This window comes from Helicoverpa armigera, chromosome 20 (assembly GCF_030705265.1).
Source record: "Helicoverpa armigera isolate CAAS_96S chromosome 20, ASM3070526v1, whole genome shotgun sequence".
Lineage (NCBI taxonomy): Eukaryota > Metazoa > Arthropoda > Insecta > Lepidoptera > Noctuidae > Helicoverpa > Helicoverpa armigera.
The window spans coordinates 8601162-8615506 of record NC_087139.1 but is presented as its reverse complement, the minus strand read 5'-3'; the positions used below and the strand labels follow the sequence as shown (position 1 = coordinate 8615506).

The 14345-nt window shown below is 33.8% G+C and overlaps 1 protein-coding gene across 3 annotated transcripts in view; it reads left to right on the top strand.

Moving 5' to 3' along the window:
- Positions 1-243: 243 nt before the first annotated feature.
- LOC110378817 (uncharacterized) overlaps positions 244-14345 on the top strand; it is a 165276-nt gene continuing 151174 nt past the window's right edge. For 2 of the 3 annotated variants that reach the window (XM_049848909.2, XM_049848907.2), the window contains exons 1-2: positions 244-472; positions 1508-1650. The gene's annotated coding sequence lies outside the window, so the exon portion shown is untranslated. Of the gene's footprint in view, positions 500-1507; positions 1651-14345 lie in introns of all 3 variants that reach the window. The other variant, XM_049848908.2, reaches the window with a different exon arrangement.

Sequence of the window (14345 nt, the reverse complement as noted above, 5' to 3'; positions counted from 1 at the left end):
TAGTACAAAATGATAGGGTTTGTGACGCCCTAGGCGTCTGGAGTCGTCGGCGCCTCTCGGTCGAATGCACTCTAAATCTCCAACCTGCATAGACAAAACCCCTACACTCTGATGCAGCCATTTCCCACCCCACCTGAGCGTTCGTCTCTTTCTACTCCCTACACTCTCTCACCTATCCCGTTTGCACCTCAAAATTACATTCGGCCGTTGTCGTTTGTGCTCGGATGCAATAGCCGGTGTGGCTCACAGCTAAACATGATTTCAGGCAGTCGCTTACCGGCCGTCGGAGGAGCTGCATCGCTGCCGGCCGCCGTTCCCGCGTCCGAAACATCGCACCGGTCCGGCTTGTTTGTATAGGGATGTTTGTTCCTAGATAGTGCGCCCCACAAACCCTGAATGGAAGGATTCCTTGTGTTGTGAGACTAAGTGTGGACGACTCGGAGTTCATTGTGAAAGTGTTGTGTCATTGATGGTCAGTTACGATGTTGCAATACTCACGGTAGGCGGATGTGGCTAATGCAGTTAGATCTGTTTGATTGGCAAAAGTAAACATGTGTATGACAGGCGTTATTAAAGCTATGTAGCCGTCTGACGACGTCGCTTTAATGGAACGTGTATTACAAACGGCAACGGAAACGTGCAATGATTTAGTTTCAGCGAAATGTTATGACTTTAACGTTCAGGGGAACATGATATTACTGGGGAAGCGATGCTTTGCGAGCATAAAACTTTACGATGATTAGTCTGTAAAGTGCCGAGCGATTGTTGAAGAAGCGACAATCACATATTAAAATAGATTGAAAGTAATGTTTGTAATAGATGATGAGGAAACAATTGTTCAACTAATTGATTTAATTTATTTAAAAAACCATGTGGGTGGAATAAAAGATAACAATGATCAGGCACTTTTATGTTGAACAAGCAACAAAACAATTCATTATAACAATGGAGTATTGTTTGTGACTGAGTTTGAGCTTTTTTGTTAGGAAATCACTTTTTTATTTTGTGTACTAGCAAGCGTAGATAATACTTTCAGTGAGCAAGACAATACCGTACGCGTTAATGAAACAATAGATAATTTAGGTTTAGTCAATGAGTTTCTAATTGGAGTTCATAGTTTAAGTAATCATAAAATGTTTATGAATGAAAACATAGAGCTTGGAATTCATAGAACAGTTACTGAAGTAAGTTATACAAATTCAATTTGAATGAAGCAAATTCAGCATTCTTAAAATTTTCGCTATGAAACCTAACATTAATAAAAAGAACTGGCTTTCAAAGTTGGTTTCTTTAGACTCGTTCCAAGAAACTTTTACGTACCAATTACTTCCATAATTGTTGAAGAAACTATTTTGTAAGAAAAAGGAAGTGTGTTACGGTAAAGCTAAGAATTTTAAACTTGTAAAGAATGAAGGAAAAGTTGATGTGATAAATAAAATACAATACAGTCGAACAGATCTCGCCCACGCATCGTGAGACCATCAATGTGACCATTTTATTTTTACAGTTATAATTGAGACTGAACCAATCAATGACAGTTCTTTGATTCTTATTGAACATAAAATAAAAGTGGACGGAGGAAACATTTGCGAACGAAATAACGCAAACGTTGGAGGAATTTGCAAAAAATACAAGGAATAATTTTGACATGTGAGTAGAGAAATCCTACATTTTGAATATAAATAAGACCTTATTTCTTTAGTACTCCTTTGAAATAGACAGATTAACTAATTAATCAATTTCTTTGTTACGTTTTTCTTTATTTATAAAGCTGTGTTTTTCTATTCTTTTAAGATCTATTTCTTGCGATCCACTATTGTTATTTTTTCCAAGAAGCTTATCTCTCAAGTAAGTCATTATCATCTAAACACAATTACTGTCAGGTTGTTAATTAAAAACTAGGTTTAGCACGCACACTGAATAAAAATTAAATAACTTATATTTGAAATAAATAGATGAGACTATATTTTGAGGTATTTCTGTTTTAAATACAGACTAGCGAGTCCTTTGGTTTCACACGAATCTTGGAACATCTCATGTTCCTACATGATGTTTTAGATTCCATCAAAATTCAATCAGCCGTTTGCACAAAAGTATGAAGTAAGCATAAACTACGTAAAAAAACATCAAATCAAATCATTTATTTGTTTAGGTATCATAAAAATTACACAAAATCACAAATAGTAGATAAAAATTTATCCCAAAATTTTCTTCCTATAAATATCTTGAATGACTAACACTCTCTTTGATTACTTCGAATTTATCTTCGACACAAAACTTTCTGTAAATTAAAGCTGGGCCGCTAAAATTATGATTTACGTCGGAGTTACTTATTTTCGGAAATTTAACATCCAATAAAATTTATTGAAGGGAAATTATTTTATCTATAGGCACCAATTAGTGGAGTACTCAGTATATTTATTGTATCCGCCGATATGAAATTACAAGCTATGAATATTAATTCGGTTAGTCTTAGTCATAAGATTAAGATTTTAATAGGCTATGAATCTGAATTAGGTAACCGTGGTAGTTGCAATCAAAACGTCAATATACCATTAACAAAATTTACTTTATCTTCTTCTATTTTTATCATCTATGTATGGCGTGCCAAAAAAAAAAGTTAAAATTATGGAGACTGGACCTAGGCTACCTATCCTAATATACATAATTATACTTAGTTCAATTCACCAATCTACCACAACTCAAATCATCAACATAAAAAAGCTGATGATGATAACTCCATTTCAAAAGTCAAAGAGTTTGCTACACTAACAGTCCCAGGTAAAAGTACTTCTATTCCATTTCCCTTATTCGATTTTTCCTAGTACTTGCAACAGCACGATTCCACCATATAAGGTTTTAAGCGTTGCCAATACTTGTTTTCGCACTGTCTGTTATTTGACCTAGCTTTTGCTTATTTTCAGTCTAGCTAAAACACGAGGCTGCCGGAAACTGCGTTGCTCGAAACACTGGCTTAATGCTTGAGGATATAAACATTTCTAAATAGCAGCTACTGAATTGGAATTGGGGTTCTGAATTAATCTGTAGTTGCTTTTTGGGAAAGGAAACTTCAATAGTTAGTACTTTTTATATGGTTATTCCTATTTCTTTGTTGTATATCCATATTTTATTTGCTGCACAACCATAGCCAGGTACTAGAACAAACATCTAATCAGCCCGTTTTTATATTTATATGATTATTCTTTAATTGTGAGAATTTTAGTGGTCACAATTTTGTGTATCAAAGAGCTCAACTTCATTTTGGCAAATTAAAAGTTAAAAGAAGTGAAGTAGGTAGAAACTGAAAGTAGCTGGGTAATTATAAAAGAGCTTGCGATCATCAAGTTTTGGTCTATCACCAAAAATGTCGACAAGCACTGTCGTTATTATCCAGCCGATCTGTTAACTTTCTGGATCTACCGAAAGGCCTAAATTACCTACTAAAGTCTAACAAGTAGATATAAAACCGTCAAATTAACCTTATAAAGTGCTAAAAGGCTCAGACAAAATGATATCTAGTACTTACGTTAAATATCGATTACGTTCACACTTTCCAGTTGTATCCGAGTCTTATAAAGATTTATTTGCAATTAGACCATCGACCGATAAATTGCTCCTTTCCTTCTGAGTTTTAGCTTGTACAAGGCGGCAAAGTTTCCCTCCGTTAATTTGTACAACTTGGCAAGTTAGTTTGAAATTTGATCAGCTTTGTATATACAAGGATAAATTAGTAATTTGCGAAATATGGAGGTTTCAGAAAGATCTTATGCGTTTGTATGGCTGCATAAAATAAATCAACGATCATCTAGACTCTAGACTTTTAATAAAGTCTTAGCTGTATTAGGTATGTGACCAACGACGTCTTTAACACAGCATTTGTAGAATTATTTTCTTCCTATCTTAATTATTTTTGCAGCCTTCTTATCAAATTCGATCACAACAATTTCAGTCTACTCATTTAACAAAAAAATTGTGCTAGAAGAATTTTCTCTCATTATATCAAACCTGCTTTTAGCGAGCATGTGTCAGTGAGTACTCCGCATAGCATACCTGACCGACTTAAGAGTTTGATGGATGAGGCATGATCGCGATGCCATTATGTATCGTTTTGTTAACCTAATGGTTTTTTTGGAGTTGTTCGGTACGCGGTAGTAGATAGGAATGTTTGGCATTGGTTAGATGCTGTGATGAAAAAATTATGGCGCTAGGATTGTTGGTAAATAAATAAAAAGAGGAGAAATTAACTAAGAGGCTAAAGGTTTGGTGTTAAATCATTCTTATTACTGAATAGCGAAAGTGTCAAGAAAATTCTGACTGCATAATTTTATTGGGCAGTGGGCATTATGTAGTCCGCAAAAATGAAACTACAAAAGCTAGGTCATTGAAAGAAGCCGTATCAAAAACGATCATTATTTATTTATTTACTAATAACATAAATTAGGTGCAGAATGACTCGAACATGCACATACCACAGATTTTTTTGTTTAATGTAAATAATATGTATAATTTATTACACTATAAATTGATGAAAAATGTTGAATCAATGCGAGTAAACTCATTGGTAACTAGCTAGTATAACAACTACTTACCCACAGTCTAGGTGCAGAAAGCTACGCCACAAACGCGCTTTCTCCGCTTTCAAAGTCCTTTCTACGTAAACGTGCCAATACTAGAATATGTAAATGCCATTGAGAAATCTATGTAGATAGGTAGTTAGGTAAATATCTCTGAAAGGGTTTTTATCACTGAGGTTTTTTATCTGTCAAGGTCTGTAATTGACAACGGCATTCATGAAAATTTTAAGATGGTTTTGTTGAAAAAGCAACATTCTTGTGTATGAGAAATAAACTACCAGAAGCATTTGTTATGTACCTTCTTTTCGTGTTGTGTCTCTGATTGCAATTAGCCTTTTTATGTCTAATTTTTGTATTTTTTTTAAGTCCATGTGTCACACACGTGAATTAATGTATTATCTTTCTTTCTTTCTATAGGCCCACATTTTGCTAAGGTCGTCCATAATTAATTAATGTTTGAGGTATTTTCTCTCGAAAATAAATTCGACTTACCTAGTTACTTTCCTAGTTCTTATTTTTCCTTTATTCAAAGGCGTGGTTAATCAATTTGATCCATTGCAGTTTCATATCCAAAGAACTAGCTAGATGTCGTAATCTTCGCCGTTTGGTACAAGCTCAGGCTCACGATTAGAATTTATTATTGACTGCTAGAGTTCATAGCACAAGTTGCTTCATCGTAATTTGAATTATAGGATTGGTTTCTGGCACTTATCATTATTCGAACAAGCTAGGCTTAAAGTCGGCGCAATCCTTATTATATTATAAATGCAAAAGTGATTTTTGAAAACCGTTTTTCAGTTAGCAGCCGAAACGATTGGGACAAAGTTGTACGAAGAATTTTGTAGTCCTGGGGTATATTGACTACCATTATTTGGTTTGATGGCAATCAAAATCAAGAGTAGTTACTATTGAAGAGGGAGCAAACTATAGAAATCAGCTACTAGTACAAGTTATTCTAACTGCAATGGTACACGGTATTTAAAATATCACAGCAGACACAACAAATTGATTCAGAATATCCATGTAGATTGTATCATCGAAAACAAAATCTAACGTGCCCAAGTTTGACCAAACATCAAAGCATTTTCCGAATATCCGCAGCCACAAGCTCTTTGAGAACTTTTATATTTCATGTTTTATTTCGAAACCACTCCATCTTCCCAAAGCATTCGATCCTAAAGCCACAGGTGCTCCCAAATCTGACCTTAAAATAATTCTCTATATTTTATTCAAAAGCAGTGGAGTATAAATAATAGATCGGCTATATAGAGATGAAACATTCAGAGGGTACTGAAAAAAAATGGATGTTATATCGGCTCCTTTTCATTTAAGATCATTAGAGTTCGAAAGATGAGAAATGCAAAATAAAAAACTCCCTACATTGTAAGCTTCCGTGCTTCTTTCAAAGGAATATTTTTATTTCATATTTTTGTGGATTCACGTCGAGGTGTAAATGGATATTACTTTTTGAAAGGTTTAACTAGCTGTGAAGTGATGAACTCTTGAAGGATAATGGTTGGAAAAATATTTTTACAGGCTCCAATTTCAATTAGGTATTACGTATTGGCAATCAAGAATTTAAGTATACGTTTTATTGTTGTCGTTTAAATTTTGTACAACATATCCACCAGACACATAGCATTTAACCTTTTGTCATTGAATCATTCCATTTTTTTTGAGTCATCACACTTACTTCTTAGACAATGTAGAATAACACTGAATAAGCAACTTACACTGCTAAGAAGACATACAACGAATTTCAAAATAACATTCGCGAAACGTGACACCTCTCTTTAAAATCTTCAAAACTTTTGAAGACACAGCTCGGGACTATTATCAAGTTTATATGCGGCATACATAAGATTTATAAGGAGTTGCCTGTCATTGAGTCGTGCCCGATCTCCCTGTTAGGATAAATGTAGCGACACGTTTTGAATAACATTAAGTTAGTTATTTCAAAGTTGGTCAGATCCAGCGATTATGCGTGCCAGTCGGGAATTTAAATCCGATACTAGCTGAAATATTGCTCTCGTGTCTCGATGATGTGATGGTTCCGAAGCATTGGCAAATGTTCAGTCACTGATCTGATTGGTTGATCTTTTGCTGTTTGTTGCTGCAAAAGAACAAGATATATACAAGAATACAGAGATTAAGAGAACTGAAAAACCTTTTTTATAACAGAATATAACTTGTGATGTCAGACATTAAAGATAGGTCCAAACAAAACAAAAAATACAATTTAAATAAGACAACAGTAATGTAATGACAATTAAGTTGGTAATACATGAGTATGCGTTCATTGTGTGATTCAGACTTGAAGTGATCTGCGAATAAATACCGAACCTACTGACCAATTTAAATACTAAGTTTTAATAGCCCTACCTTAAAGGAGCGACCGATCTAAATTTAAAATTAAAATACCCGCAAATTGAATTTTCATCGAACTAAGATATCTACGCCGAGAGCCGCGTCAGCCTAGAAGTTCACATTGGAGATAAAACGACGACATGGCATCGCCACTTTAAAGAGATACCACATTACAGGGCTGGCAAAATAATGAACGAGGTTATTTATAGACTTAGATAGGAATAAAATAAAGTCCGGAGAAAAATGAGTGGTCAAGATCTAAATCATGTTTTACATTTCGGCAACTATGTTCGGCACAACATGCATCATCACGAAAGGAAGTGGCGAAAAAGACTTCATAAAAGCCAATGACAATCGATATTGGCGGAAAATTATGAGGATCTTAAACAAACACTTTGATAACCCTTAAAATCATGGATTATGGAATTGAAGGAAATCAAAAAGGAGGACAGTTAATATTTGCCTTACGATTTGAATGAAAGCACTTAACAGTAATCAGTTCAAAGTAAACAAGAAATAGGTCTTTAACCTACAATTTGTTATTTACATACCTGATAAGAATACCACAAAAGCTCAGTATAATTTCCTATTTACAAAGCTGATAACGATAGCCGAACAACTTATAGGGCAGATGCTTATCAAGGATGGCGAGGTGATGTAAATTTTGGGAGTGTAGGTACATCCATTGAAATGGTAGGAGGTGATAACCCTAGCTAGGATAATGATGCGAGCCTCGAATGAGGCCGGCCAGTCATTAGGAAGATTTAACTCGTGATTACTGAAGCCTGGACGGTAATGCGAGAAAGGGGCGATTAAAACTAGTTTGGGTGTTTAGACGGCTGAAGATAGCGATTATTTTGGCGCCATTGTTTAGGATAACAACTGGGAGTCAATGGGTGAATTAAATAGGTTTATCTGCGTTCGCTTTTTAGTTTGAAATGGATTGTTGTTGAACGTGGTCTAGTTGGGAACATTTAAGTTGGATCTACATAAGTTAGTGTTCACTTAAATGGCAAAATTCTAGGAGTGGAATGATTAGGAACATTTCTTTGTATTTTTGACGCACGCCATTAAAATAGTGACAGTCCGAGGAATGTAGTCTTTTAATAAAATCATGACATAAAGTTATCTTATGCGCCAGTTCGTTTTGCATACCAGACTTTATAGTTTAATGAGAGTAGTTTATACTACTCTTACAAACTAACATGCATTAAAACATATTTTTATAGAAGTATCTGTAATCGAATTCAGGAGAAATCTCACAACAACCTAATACACCACGATAATAGGATAAATCCTTTAATATTGCTCCCTTTACACTACTTTATATCTGTGAAGAAGGCCCGATTTTCACAGATTATGACTTCAATAAGTATTATATAGGACGATACCCCAATCACTGGGTGTCAACCACACAACGAACTAGGGACTTGACTGTCAATTTCAATCAAGTACTCTGACCTGACTAAATCTTCTCAATAAAGAGGTACTAAAAGGGTCTACTGATATTCTCATAAATACCTTCTAAGGAGCTCCTAAACGAAATATAGCGCAGTAGCTTTCTTCTAGGCAATTTTAAAGAAAACTGAGGATGGACAAAATAAACTCATTGAGGTATTTGAAGAAATTAATATGTATAGGCAAAAAGTGAGCACTTAAGATTTCCTTCACATAAGGTCCTAAAATCAAAAGTTAAGATAAAATGGCTTCTTCTGTTACCCATAAAACAGAATATAAATAGAAAATATTAAATCAGTACAGCACAAACCACAATTAGATTATCAACATCATGCCAACAGTAATTATGATGTTAACCATACAAAGAAGGAAATAGCGAGTCCCATTCATTAAGAACAGTGCGAGTATGCGTAGGCAGTGCCACCTTCCAATTAAGGCTTAAATACCACAAAGTACTAGTTCTAGTACAACTGGCTTACCGCGATGACTCACTCATTCAAGTAGAATTGATAGTGAGATTGAATGAAAGTGTCAATATGGTTATACAGCTTTCCTCTCTTGCAATGAGTAGGTACTTGATTTTCTTCTTGTCCTAATGCAAGTAAATTGTCATTTAGGAAAAAATATTGTGTCACGTAATTTAATTTTGTCATACAGGAGTTAATGCTCAATCCTTCTCCGTGTGAGAAGAGGACTGTGCCCAGCAGTGCGCCGTTAAAAAAGGCTGTAACAGTAACATACAGGAGTTATTTGGTGATTGTTAAGTTAAGGTATGTGATTTCACTCACATAGAAGGCCCAACAGCCCAATAGTATCTGAAACTATAGGGGCAATACAACCCACAAAATGATAATAATAATTCTACACAGACAACTTACTTAATCTGTCAGCACAAGACCAAAACAGAAAATAAAGAAAGAATTTTCAGATCATGACAGAAAACTCTAAACAATATCCTAATTATAATATCCCTGTCAAAAACACACCATAAAACAAAAGTTATTAATAAAACAAAGAAATATTAAATCCGACCACACAATTTCTAAGAAACAGACCTTGAGACGAAAATAATCTTATTTTCGCATTTCTTTAACAAAGTTTTGGATGATCCAAAAAGCGTTCTTAAAAGTAAAGTTAACTTGGCTGACGTATGGATTATTATGGCGTTGTTTGAAGTGTCTGACAACTTCGTCTTTCGTTTTGATGATAAGGAAATTAAGTACCTCCGCCGCTTTAATATTCTCCCTGAATATTGAGTTGGAATGAAAATAAAGTTTTGGAATTTTGGACAGGCCTTTTTTTGAATTAATGTTTCTTAAAAGCTTTGGGACTAGCAATGGTCATAAGGATCAAACAATTAAACTTAAGCTGCGATTGCTGCAGCAGTACCAGGGTGGTTGAAAGTGCGTCATGTCGAGGCAATTTTGTCCTGCACAAGTCTTACTAGAGGTAAGGTTCATTAGCAGCACTAACTTTGAGACCATACCTACTAAGATAGATCTAAATCTGTTCAAATTAGAACCAATTAAAGACCGTTAACAAAATAAGTATGCTTATGATATCTGAAATTAATTTGATTTATTTGAATCTTTACCTTTATTGAAACGCTAATCTTTAACGTTAAAAGACCTAATAAATTAAAAACCCACAAACCAAATCGAAACTCCATCATAAACCGATCACATTTACTTCTTCGCTATCATCATTTTCTTCGAAGATGGACGAGTAATTTTCGAGTTTGAAACTTCCAAACGACGTTACTTAAAACTTTTCGTCATATTTAATGAATCAGCATTGGGCGTTATATTCTCCTTTTTTTAATTTTGAAGCTTTATGTCCCTCGGTGGACTTGGTCCTAACTTACTTTGGTTGATTAAATATGAATGGTAAGTCTTTTTTCTTTTGGTTGCAGTCTGTCCAAGTTGGGTCTTGCAATATTGGATGTTCTATTTTCTTGTGGGACTGATGGAAAGTAGCTATTGTTCAGAGAAACTGTCGTTTTCAGACTTTGGCTATTAAAAGTGGGAACCGTAAGCTCATTTCGCCAAACAATCCTTTAAGAATTCAGATCCAATCATAAACTCAACTAGTCTCATATTAAAGTCACTTATTACCAGGACATATTTGCTTTACTAAATAGCATAAGAAATCCCTCCCTGGCAAAGTCGACTGAATATCACAAATCAAATAAATCAAACCAGAATCTGGTAAAATCCATAAAAATTTGTACCAATCATCATGTCAAACATTTTGTACAAATAATGGAGTCCATTTTAAAATTCTTTATACCAAAAGTTGAGTTACTTCAAACTTTTCTTTCTTTCACATCAAGGAGACCTCACTCAATTTCATGGATTTACGTTCCTTTGTGGACAGGCTGCGGCCATTCACACTGCCCGAACATTTCTGTGTAAAACGTTCCAATATGGAGTAAGATTGAAATCTCAAGAACTTGTGACGCCTGCGGTGTGGGTATAGCAAAAGTTTTTTAATAAAATATGTACCGAACCAAAGAAGTGTCGTTTATATTTTATGACGTCATCCCAGTTTTATTATTTGCAATTTGTGTACGTCGTATTTTTTCAGTTTTTTTTTCTTGTTTGTTTGAATTTAATTTTGGAATTATTTGCTGAGCTGGACGTTATTGAATAGATTTTAGGGTATCAATAAAATTGATTTCGGGTAATGAGTACCATTTCAGGTAAACATACTCTTAAGCGATATCAATTGATAGTTTCAAAAAAAATATGCTGCAGCATTTCATTTCTATTATGGGCGCAGGCTTGGGTAATGTGTAAATCGAAACAATATTAAAGGCCACAATAACCTATTGTATGTAGTTTTTATTAAATTCTTTCAAACAAAACAATAACAAATCATACCATTTACACTTTTACTTACAGCAGCATTTTATCGCTTACGTGCTCTTAAATAAAACAGCTTTACTTTTATAATACAGTTTTACATTTCGATTCCTTTCAATTTAAAATAACTCGACCATTCAAAGGACTGCTTTCGCTCAATTTCATATTCTTACTTAATCCGGACCATTAAATCTATATTGTAAATCAATATGTACATACAAACGTTCATTTACGACCATAATTGCTTACGGTTGCGTCATTTCTATTTAAAATTGTTTATTGCCACCATAATTTAATCAGGATTGAAATATAATACCGGAGAAATTTCGAATAGAGGCAGAGAGCAATAAAGTGTGCTTTACGACAAATTTTGTTCAATATTTGTGTCATAAATCACAGCCATGATCTGTTTTTCTGATGTTCTTCAACGGAAGTTTGATCTGTCGGCCGGAGAATATCTGTCTGGAGGGAAACTTTTAGATGCCTCGTCTTCAGACATAAAAATAACTCCTTAATCGTTAAAAATAATATGTTTGTGAGTTTCAGCAATAAAAATAATGTCGCTTTGTTGGTTGTTTTGCTTTGATATCGTTTAATTGATCGTTGGTCGTAAATAGTTGGTCTGTGATGTTTTCGTTGATAGTTATGACGCGTTTGAGTGTTGAATCAACTTTATTGTTAGACAGATATTCGGCTACATTAACATTTAATATTTCTTTAACCGTTTCTGTTTTGTCTACTATCCCTAAATCATCAAAGATCCTATTATCTAGAAATTTAATGCAAATATAAATAAAACTAATCACAACAGCAATAACGATAAACAATTCTTGTTTTCCACTAACCTATCTCCGCCCAATATGCATTAAAATTCCTTATAAGTAAACCAAAATGATCACAAGGGGATCAAAGAACTAAAATTAGAAACTTTCAAAGCTAAAACGCCGGATTGGATAAATGTTTTCGAAATTGTACGTAAACATACATCAGTGGCAGAATATTTGAGTGTGTGTAAAACGTTTATGACCAGAACTTTTAAAATAACTTTTGGGAATCAGGGTAACGTGAGAGATGGACACTAATTTGGTGATGTCGCAATTTGGATGGTATCGGTTTTCCAAAACATGTTGCAGATATGAAAAGAATATTTGAAAAGGACATACCAGTAATGTCAGATTTTGCGTTGCTAATGGACTTTGAAAGCTGAAACAAAGATATTGTTTCCATTAAATAGAAAACAAAATTACACGGATATAGTTTGACTTTGACTTTTGAAAATTGAAGATGATTCAAGTTATAAAATCCTCTACAGTAGATTCCATGGTTGTACATGAAATATTTCAAAAAAATAAAGTACATATAACAATGAATGTCAATACTTTTAAAATAATTGGGAAGAGCATGAATATTGCACCTTCATTTTTTATTACTTTTTTACTCCGTCACAGGACACAGAGATGAAAAAATAGTCGTTTATTTTTAAAAACGCATAAAAGTTATACTAGTTCGTATGTGCTTTTTTGAAACGCATGGGAATATTTTATGGCACAGACAGACGATGACGATTTTAATGAGCGCCTTTGATTTATTACTTTTTGAATGGGGGACTTTTTTGAAGGACCGAATCCATCAATAGACTCCACGGAAGTAATTTGTGAACAATTTTGTACATTAAGCTGTTTAATATTACATCGAAATGGAACCAAAAGGACCTTTAGTTCGTAACATCTAAAATGCTAAACTAAATGTAAATGAAGAAGGAATAATTTGAATAGTAAGTACGAAAATAATGATTACTGCCCAAAAACTTAAGAATAGAAAAGTCTTGACTAACAAACAATAAATATGTATAAGCGAAGATGTTTATAATAAATCTTACTTTTACATCAATTTGAATTCCAAATTAGGTGAATAAGATCCCTGAGCTACTTTTAAAACATTCGTTAACAAACTTTTCAGTTAATTATCACTTAATTAAGCTAATTAAAAATGCTTTATGTAATGTAGTTGAAATGTGTGGTCTTATTACGTCGGTTAATGACCAATTTATTTTCTTTAAGTGTATGTCGCCAGTCGCCATCTTTATTTGGAAAGTACATGGAGTGATCTTAAAGGAAGTCGTTACAGTTTTTGATGGAAGTTACTTTTCTTTAAAAGTAAATATACTTTTTTAGTTATTTAATACTAGGAATACTAGATAAGGGAGCTAGTCAATATGATTGTTAGGGCATTGAAAGTGTATTTAAATGTCATGAAGCGTATGGTTACCGTGCAAAAACTGCTATTAATTTAATACACAATGTCCAATCTCTCAATATTGACTGTAGTTCTTTTTTCATTTGAAACTGAAAAAAATAAAACATGAAAATATAACCGCTTTAAAGCGGCTTCTTAAAAACTAGCCGTATTCCCATGGTTTTACCTGCGTCCCGTGGACAAAATATAGCCTGCGTTACTCAGGAAGAGCGAAATAATTTATCAGATTGATTCAGCATTTCCGGAGCCTTGGTACCTTAAAGGAACAAAAAAAAATCCTAATCATTATATGATATTGAAAATAATACTTTAAATTACAACGTCACAAATGAATGTCACAAGAAGGCTAGAAATTCTCAATACTAATCAAGTAAACGATGTAGTGTAGTCAGTCAAAATCAAGGTTGCAAACATTGAATTATTATAATCATCTCCATACAAATTAGAAGCTTGAGTGACAGAAGATATTATACAGGAGACACATGAGTAAGCTGAAGGTTAAGTCAATGTTAGGCCAGTGAGTTTGGAACTATTACAATAATCTCTGTAAGCTGGGCTCCAACGTTTGAGATTTAATACAATTGGTTAGCTTTGTGACTAGATGAGGAGTTAAGTAAGTCTATTTATTTAACTTTATGCAATCATAAAATTACAAAGGCGGACTTAATGCCATGGGCATTCTCTCCAGTCAACCTTAAGGTGATGCAGAGATAACATGGTAGGTGCATTACTTACTTAGAAAGACTAGATAGAATACTAAAATAGACGTAAGTAGGTACATAAATATTATTACAAATATATAACATACAAAAGATTAAAAAAAAAT